Raw genomic sequence first — 9,565 nt, forward strand, 5'->3', positions numbered from 1 at the left:
ATTTATCTCTAAAATCCTAACTGCAGGGAAGTCTTAGAAATCTAGATGCGTATAGTACAAGAAGTCAAGCTTGAAAGATTTAATGGATGCTGAGTACCAAACTATCATACTACCAAAATTTTCACCTATTTTTTCCAAGTTAAATATTTATGTATTTTATCAGTTATTAAAATTTCCTGAAGGTCTCATGTTATCTGTTAGGTGGATTTCTGAATGTATTATATTTTTTTTCTTATTTCTTGCTGATTTTAGGAATTCCATTATATTTTGGTCTGTTAAACCTGTCTGTTGTACTCTTGTTGAGTGGAAACATAATTTTTCTTTTGCTTTAGTATGATCTAGATATCAAATTGAAGAATTATAAGGGGGAGAAAAACCTGTTAAATTGTTCCACAAAATGCAGTCAATAAAATTCAGCTTATAGAAAGTGATAGGATAATTTGTTCTTCAACAAATTCCAAAGGAGTTGGGCACAGTGGCTGGCACTTGCCTATAATCCCAGTAACTCAGGAGGCTGAGGCAGGAGGATCACAAGTTCAAAAACAACCTCAGCAACTTAGCAAGACCCTGTCTCAAAAGGGGGGGGGGAGTGGCTGGGACATAACTCAGTGGTTAAGTGGCCCTGGGTTCAATCCCACAGTACTAAAACAAACAAAAACTCCAAAGGAATAAGGGGATATTTACTAAGACAAATCAAACAAATCCTAAGGAAAACAGGCAAACCTACAGTGTTGTGGGATATATGATTAAGTGATAAAAGTGAAAAGAAAATGAATAATTATAGAAGAATAGGGGTTATTCTTGAGAGAAAGTGATTATAATTGGGAGGATGCACATAAAAGGTGTCTATGGTAGGGAATAGGGTCTGTCTCCTGACCTGTGTATTATATACAGTTTTTTATTTTACTATCCTGAGTGATAAAAGTTTCTTAAAAGGAAAAGCACATAAAACATGACATCTAATAAAAGATATATGCATATTTAAAGTCATTTCAGTATTACAATGAGCATCTTTATGGGGAAACAAAATGGGAGTGAAGATGGGAGAAGAAAAATTAATGAGCAGCTTCTGTATTGTCTTAAAGTGACAATGTGTTAATTATGGCTAACATATAGTCTTTTTTAAGTCTTTAAAATATTTTAGGCACTGTTCTTAGATTTTGCATTCATTTGATCCTATGAAGTAGATATTCCTGGTTTTACGAAACCAGAGAACTGAGGCAAAGAGAGGTTAACTTACATAAGGTCACAGTGCTGGTAACTGGCAAAACAAAACATGAACCCTTGCAGTCTGTTCCATGGTCTGTTAATAATAACCATTATACTGTGTTGCTGGCTGCTAAGAACTATGCTTATTTCAATTCTGCTCCTGGTGTCCAGTAAAAATCGGTTTAACTACTTACTAACTATCTCTACTCAAATGACTAACCAACCTCCCAAATATCTCAAATACAGTACACCTAAAAATAATATTTTCCATCCACCATTAAATCAAAACACTTGAGAGTCAACTCTTCTGTTATCTTCCACATAAATCTGTCAGCAAATCTTACTGTCTTAACTTAAAAATAAAGCCCAAATTTGACCACTTAAACATTTACTAGTATCATCCTAATCCAAACCACCATCATCCCTCACCTGAGCTACTATAACAGCCTCCTAATTTGCCTCCCTGTTTCCACTTTGCCTCCTGCTACTCATGTTCCACATAAGATTTTTTTAAAATTTTTTTAAAGCAAATAAAATTTCCTCTATTTAAATAGCATCCCAATGTCTGTTTATTGTTCCACTCCCTGTCCCGAAACCCCCTTCTCTTTCTCTTGGCAGTAGTGGATATTGAACCCAGGGCTTAGTGCATGTTAGGCAAATGCTAACCAAGCTACATCCCTGGCCCTGCCCACTATTTTTAGAATAAATCCAGACTCCCTACCTGTACCTAGAAAACCACACATCTGCCATTATCTTCTCAAAATCTCCTATCACTCTTACCCTTGTTCTTAAGTACTTTTATTCTTAAGCATTTTTTTCATTTATAGAACCCAGAAATAACAAAAATTATTTGATTTTTTTATTTTGAAAATAGAAGAACAAGATCAAAATAATCAGGAATGATGAACTTTATCTCAGTCTGGGGGCAGTACTTAATATAATATTTAAATTGACCATTCCCTAACCTCTCTTGTCAACTTCCTTCACCCTTAATGGACCAAGGCAAGAGCCATCAAAGTCACTGAAGAACTGAAACATTTGAAAGAACAAAGACTACAGGAAGCAAAACTAGAAAGAAGAAAGAAGTAGAGGGAGATGGGGGGGGGGGGGCTCACCACCCTTACATTGGGAATGAACTTGGACTTATTGTTCATCAAATATCTATTCATTGTTCTTCTGACCATTTATAGAAGCTTTTCTCTTCCCATTGCATTTGGGCTCAGCCAGATAATTTGGTTTCAACAATGGAATATTAACAAAAGTGAAATAAACAGAAACCTTAAATCTGTATTGTTTCTCTTGAGCTTTCTTCGGTGTTTTCCATGAGAGAAAGGTTGCCTTAAGAAGCCAATAGCCCCTTGAGTCTGGGTCCCAGAATAAACATGTGGAGCATTCCTGAACCCAGTCTGTCTGTAGTCTTATGGAAAACTGTGGCCACACTCATGTAATAGACCTACAGACTCATGAGCATGAATTAAATGCTGTAATTGTAAGTCACTGAGTTTGAGGTAGTTTGTTACACAGCATTTTTGTAACAATTGCTAACTAATTTAACTGGCAACAATTAGCACTGTAGATGTCTATTCTGTTCCCTCACCATTATCTCTCAGGGAATCCACAACTAGTTTCTCTAAACCAAGGGAAAATAGAACAAACTTCTAAGACTGGGATTTCTGTACATTTTCCAAAGCATTTCTAATGCAATGCAATGCTAATTGCATTACTACTATGCATGTATAATATGCTACCTTTTATGTAAGAGAAAAGGAAATTTTTTTTTTTGTGTGTGTGTGTGTGTGTGTTGGAGGGGAGGGCTTTTTAGAAAAAAAGTCAAACAATGGAAGTAACTAAAAACTTTTAAAACGTTCTTATAGGGTGTGTGTGTGTGTGTGTGTGTGTGTGTGTGTATATGTGTGTGTATAAAAGTGGAGGGAATAAAGAAGGAAACAAGACTTCTCAGAGTATATCTTTTCAGTTTGTTTTGACTTTTGAACAGTTTGTATAATTAGAAATTGAAGCAAACCTTAAAATATTAAACAGACCAAAACAAAGGAAACTAACTCTTTATCAAACTGTGAAAATTGCCACATAATGATTTAACTTTTAAACACAATATAAAAACTATCTGATCCTAATGGAATATATAGAGGAAAAACTGAAAAAATTAAAACAAACTCAGTAATTGTGATGGTTAATTTTGTTTTTCAACTTAATTGAACCACAGGGTGCCTGGATATTTGGTCAAATGTTATTCTGGGTGTGTTCAGTAATTTGTGTCTAGATGCTACTATTTGCATCAGAAAAACTGAATAAAGCAGATTGTCCTTCCCCATGTAGTCAGTCCTCCTCCAATCCATTGAATACCTGAATAGAACCATAAGACTTAGAAAGAGAATTTATTCTTACTGTCTAATGGTCTTTGAACTGGGAGGTTAGTCTTCTGCTTTTTAGATTTGGAATTGGGCTGACTCATTATCTTGGCTTCCCTGGCTTTCAGGGCTTCAGACTTGGAGACTATATTTATATACATACACATACATGTATATACACAGTCATGTGCCACTTAATTACAGGGATATGTTTTGAGAAATGCATTGTTAGGTGATTTCATCATTGTGAGAACATCATAGAGTGTACTTACACAAACTAAGAGGACTACAATGTCGCTAAGCAATATAATCTTATAGAACCACTGTTGTATGCATTGTTTGTCCTTGGCCAAAATGACATTATGCAATATGTGTCATGTATGTGTGTATTCTGTATCTCTAAAGAACACTAGTACAGTTGTCTTATTCTTAGTTGTAATATTGATATTAGAGAGTAAATATTTTAATGCTATAGAAACAATTTCAGTTTAAGAGAAAAAAGTTTATACTTTTGTTAAATTTATGGTTAATATTTTTCTCTCCCTGCTTAGGAAATCTCTATCCAACTCAGGGTTATATTCTCCTTCATTTCTTATACCTTTAACTTTAACATTGAGCTTTATGATCCACTTTTAAATTTTTTATGATATAAGATAGGGATCAAGGTTGTTTGTTGGCTTATTTGTTTCTCCCATGCAGATTTTAGAAAAGACTCTTTATTATAAGACCAGAAAGAAAAGCTTCAACTGGACTGTGGCCCAAGCTCAGCACAAACAAGTGGTTAAAGCCGCTCTGCACAAAAATTATTTAAACCAGTAACATGAAGTAGATCATTATATTTTACAGAATTTTACTAAATATGATACAGCACTGAAATGGTAGGTGGGGTTCCTTCAGATTTTCCGAATTCCCTAATGTACTAGGGTTTTATTCTAATTTATTTGCAAAAATAACATGGTCAATTCCAAATCTAAATTAGAGCCAAATCTAGGCCACACAATCTGATTTTCCTTATTATTCAATGTATACATTTTTGTTATAAAATGCAAATTAGGTGGGAGAGTAATATTTTTCTGTTTCCTGTAGATTTACATAGTTCAAAAATTAAAATTTTTTAATTTTTATTTTTAAAATTTTTTAGCTTTTTTTAGTTGTAGATAAACATAGTACATTTATTTATTTATTTCTATGTGGTGCTGAAGATTGAACCTAATGCCTCATACGTGCCCGTTGAGCACTCTACCACAACTCTAACCCCAAAGTTTAAATATTATACTCACTCATTACTTTCTTGCAGAACACAGTCTGTTTTGAGCACAGATCTGCTGAACATATGAAGGAAATGGCATTTGCATTAAACCCATGTTAAATTATAACCATAACCTGTGACTAATTTTTAGACTATTATTATTGATTCAAACAAGAGTATTTAGGAATCTATATTTATTATATTAACTAGAACAGACACATAGCTTTGTTCATGATTAGTCTCATATATAATGACTGAATTGAAAACCTTCACAAACTATCCTGAATTATTCCAGTTTCACCTCCACTTATACAATGTTGGACAAATAGATTGACCTGTGTGAAGTTGTTTTCCCACCTGGAAAGGCTGAGTTTACTGTGTATTTTGATCACCAGGAGAGCTAATAAATTATATAGAGTCCAAAGCCCATTGGAGCAGGATGGGGAGAGAGCCTGGGTCTATTTGTTACCAAGTTCCCTCAGATAATTCTGACAGCACACAAAAACTTGAGAACTTTTGTCTTAAGATGCTTCCACTGATAGACTGATCCATTCAAGCATTTATTTATTTTTTAATATATGATTGTATGTAACAGTAAATATGTACTAAGTGACAAGGTACTGTCATACAGTGCTGAAGTATCAGAGATGAAAGACCTAGCCCTGCCTGTTATGAAGTGAATGTTTGTGTTCTCCCAAAATTCATAAGTTGAAACCCTAACCACCAGTGAGGCTGTATTACGAGATAAGGCCTGTGAGGAAGTGATAAATGTTAAATGAAGTCATAAGTGTAGAGCTCTAGTCTGATAAAACTGGAGTCTTTATAAAAAGAAAAGTACCAGAACTCCCTCACTCTTTCTCTGCCATGTGAGAACATACCAAGTAGGTGACCATCTACAGGTCTAGAATAGGGCCTACAGAAAATTAATCAGCCAGCACTTTGATCTTATACTTTCCAGACTCCAGAACAGGAAGAAATGTCTGTTGTTTATGTCATCTGATCTGTGGTATTTTGCTATGGCAACTTGAACAGACTAATTTTCCCTGCCTTAAAGAAGTTCTCAGTTCAGAGAAACACAAATAACTGATAAAAACAATATAGTATTATGTATACTTCTTATAGAAGTAAACAGAGCACTGAGGAAGCATTTTGTTACCAAAAGAGGTTCCAGAAGAACAAACTTCTAAGACTGGGTTTTCTGAATTGGGTCTAGAGTTTTGAAATTTATTATCTGATCTAATTAAAGATGTTAATGACTTATTTATCATAGTAAAGAGAGCACTGATAGTACAAGGCATGATTTGGCAATAGGATATTCAAAGTATATACATTGCATACTCCTAATCAATTACTTATTAGAAGCAAGTAGCTGGGTGATTTTGTATATAATACTTTTAAACATTTTTGGAAAACTAATGAATATAATAAGGTTGGCTGGTGTTTTCAAAATTGAAGGAAAAGGATGAGCTGAAGAATTCAGATTCACAGCTCAAGCACTATAAAAATGACCTGAAGGCTTCTTTGTGTGTCCTGAAAGAGACCTTTATCTCCCATATAGCTGAGATTGCTGAAAACCAAACACAGAATCTCATCCTGAGACTGACTGAGCACAAATTGAACACTTAACACAAATTGAACACTTAACCGTCTATGGTATCTATTATTAAAATGAGAGAATTTATTGGGAAAAGAGGATATCCTATAAGTTGGGATTGAAACATTTGCAAAGACCCCGATAAAGCTAGAAATAGTAGGCTCAAATTCTGAGGATTTTTCTTTGCCTCTGAAAGAGGACTCCTTGTTTTCACTGAAAGTGACCTCTTCTAAATCATCCCCTGCTTCTGCAGGGATCGACCCAGCATTGCCTGAGGGAACTGTACAGGCCTTCCCTAAGGCAGTTACCTTGTGAGACAATACGGATTTTTCTCAGGAGCCCGCATGCATTCCCATTCCTCTTTACTTCTAAATCTGAAGTAGATTCAAGTCCCAGCAGGTGTGAGGTGCAAGCTGTGACCTGTAAGGAAGTGCACTACACTCTTGAAGAACTGCTTGAATTTTCTAACTTATATAGACAAAAATCTGGGGAACACATTAGAATGTATACTACTGTGTGTGAGAAAATGGTGAAAAGAACATGAAGTTGGTTTAGGCCAAATTTATTGATAGGGGCTCACTAAGCAGAGATTATGTTGCCATTTGGAGAGTTTAAAAGGGCTCTTAAGCCAAACATGGTGGCAAATGCCTGTAATTTCAGAGGCTCTGCTGAGGCAGGAGCATTGTGAGTTCCAAGCCAGTCTCAGCAACTCAGTGAGGTCCTAAGCAATTCAGTGAGACTCTGTCTCTAAATAAAATACAAAAAGGGATTGTTAAAACGCCCCTGGGGTTCAATCCCTGGTACCACAAACAACAACAACAACAACAATAACAACAACAAAAACTCTTAACAGTTTATTTGAAACATGGACCAAAAATGTGGCCCGCAATGAGTGAACTGGAAATGCCAGACCCTTGATTTGGTGTAAAGAAGTGATTCAAAGCCTTAGGAAAATTTGAATGTTAGTGGGTTTGTTATTTAAGATTTACTCACCCATATTGGAAGGACCCAGAAGACATTACCTTTCACCAGTGCTGTGAGAAGCAAGTTTGTGAGAGGAGTCCAAGCATTCTTGAAGAGCTCAGTGATTGCTCTTCTCTGTAGGCCAGACCTTACAGTGGGAACTGGAGCCCCTGAATTGAGAAACCTCAATGCAGTGGAAATAACTTGGACCCCAAGGGCCAAGTGGCAGCACTCAACCCCCCAAAAAGGTAAACATTTTTATCAGAATAGATAAAGTCAAAGCAACCATCAGAATAGCCTGATTCATACAAGCTCAATATATTGATGATCACAATGTTTTTAGAAAGAAATATATAGGAAGGAAGTTGGCTAAATTTTTACATGATATGTATAAACTGAAATGTTTTAGGTCAAGTGAACAAAAGCCTTGAATGGAGACACATACGCACATACAGAGAGAGAGAGAGAGAGAAAGAGAGAGAGAGAGAGAGAGAGAGAGAGAGAGAGAGAGAGAGAGATATCATTCTTCATTGAATTCTCAGGAGCTAATTTACAGATTCAGAATCCATTGAATTGAGGGTAGACCATGTCCCCTTGAGGAAAGACACCAATATACTATTGCTGAGAGCCATTGCCAAGTAGGACGCATCTTAATCCTTGCCAGCGTACCCCATGTTAATTTGCTGCGACCTTGCTTGTGTGTTTGAGAAAGGTGACCCTGCTCAATGACCAGGGTGGATCCAGGATTAGGGTGTATCCTGTAGGAAGTATCCCCGTCCTTGGGTTTAGGGCGTGACAATAGGAGTTTGAGGGAAGTTGGAGGTTGAAGATTATTCCTGCTGGGAGTAGGGCATGCCTGTTGCCTGATTTCCCGCTGAGTTCTCGTGGAGAGAAAGTATTTAGGACGTGAATTGTGTGTGTGTGTGGGGGGAGGATTGAGATTGCCCCCGAACCTGTGTGGAGGCGGTGTGAGATTGGGAATAAAGAATTGCTGTTTGAACCTACAAAGCTGTGTGGTGGCTCGTGATTCTGTGCCAAGCCGAGACATTGGCATTTGGCATACTATCAAAAATTTATACTGTTTATCTTTCTTCCAGCCTTCACCAATGGACCAATGGCTATGTATCATGTATCAGGGTAACTGGAAATGATCAGATCTTTTCAGAACTTTCCAGGACTGGCTTTGAACTGACTCTTAGTAGGAGAGGCTAAACATCACTGTAGTCACCCAAAGGAGTTAGAGCTTATGAGCTGGGTGCAGTGGTGTAACCCATAATCACAGCAGCTTGGGAGGCCGAGGTAGGAGAATTGCATGCTCAAAGCCAGCCTCAGCAATTTACTGAGCAACTCGGTGAGACCCTGTCTCTAGATAAAATATTAAAAAAAAAAAAAAGGCTGGGGATGTAACTCAGTTGTTAAGCATCCCTGGGTTCAATCCCCAGTGCATACTACACACAAAGAGCTTATGGAAATCAGGTGATTATTGGAGTTTTAACTCAGATTCATTTCACACTAGGTGCAGTGGGTCCCAGACCCCATCCTATGATTATTTGGCACTTTCAAAATTCATAATAGAATAGTTATACTATTTTGTTGGGAGATTCCGGGTAAAAGCCTTCATGAAAAATACATTCTAGTAATAGATTTTCCTTCTCTGCATTCAATGCTTCTAACAAAATTACCATCCATAGACTTACAAAATGCCTTATCCATGGTCATAGTATTCCATAAACCATTATTTCTGATCAATGAACTTATTTCACAGTAAAAAAAAAGTGTGGCGATGAGCTCACACTCATGGAATTCATGAGTCTTACTGTGTTTCTCACCATCTTGAAGAAGCTGGTTTGATAGAACAGTGGAATATTCTTTTGAAGACCCAGTTACAGCAGGAGTTTGGGCAAAGTACAGAGGCTCTGAACCAGCATTCAAAATATGATGCTACTTCTCCAGTAGGCAGGATTCACAGTCCAGAAATCAAGGGTGGAAATAGGAATGGTACCACTCATTATTATACCCAGTAACCCACTAGAAAAATTTTTGCTTGTTGTTCTCATGACTTTATGCTCTGATGGCCTTGAGGTCTTCCTTCCAGAGGGAAGGATCCTTCCCTCAGGAGAAACAATAATGATCCTATTGAACTGAAAGTTGAGATGGCCACTTTGGACTTCTCATGCTTCT

The sequence above is a fragment of the Ictidomys tridecemlineatus genome, chromosome 1 (assembly GCF_052094955.1).
Source record: "Ictidomys tridecemlineatus isolate mIctTri1 chromosome 1, mIctTri1.hap1, whole genome shotgun sequence".
NCBI classification, from domain to species: domain Eukaryota; kingdom Metazoa; phylum Chordata; class Mammalia; order Rodentia; family Sciuridae; genus Ictidomys; species Ictidomys tridecemlineatus.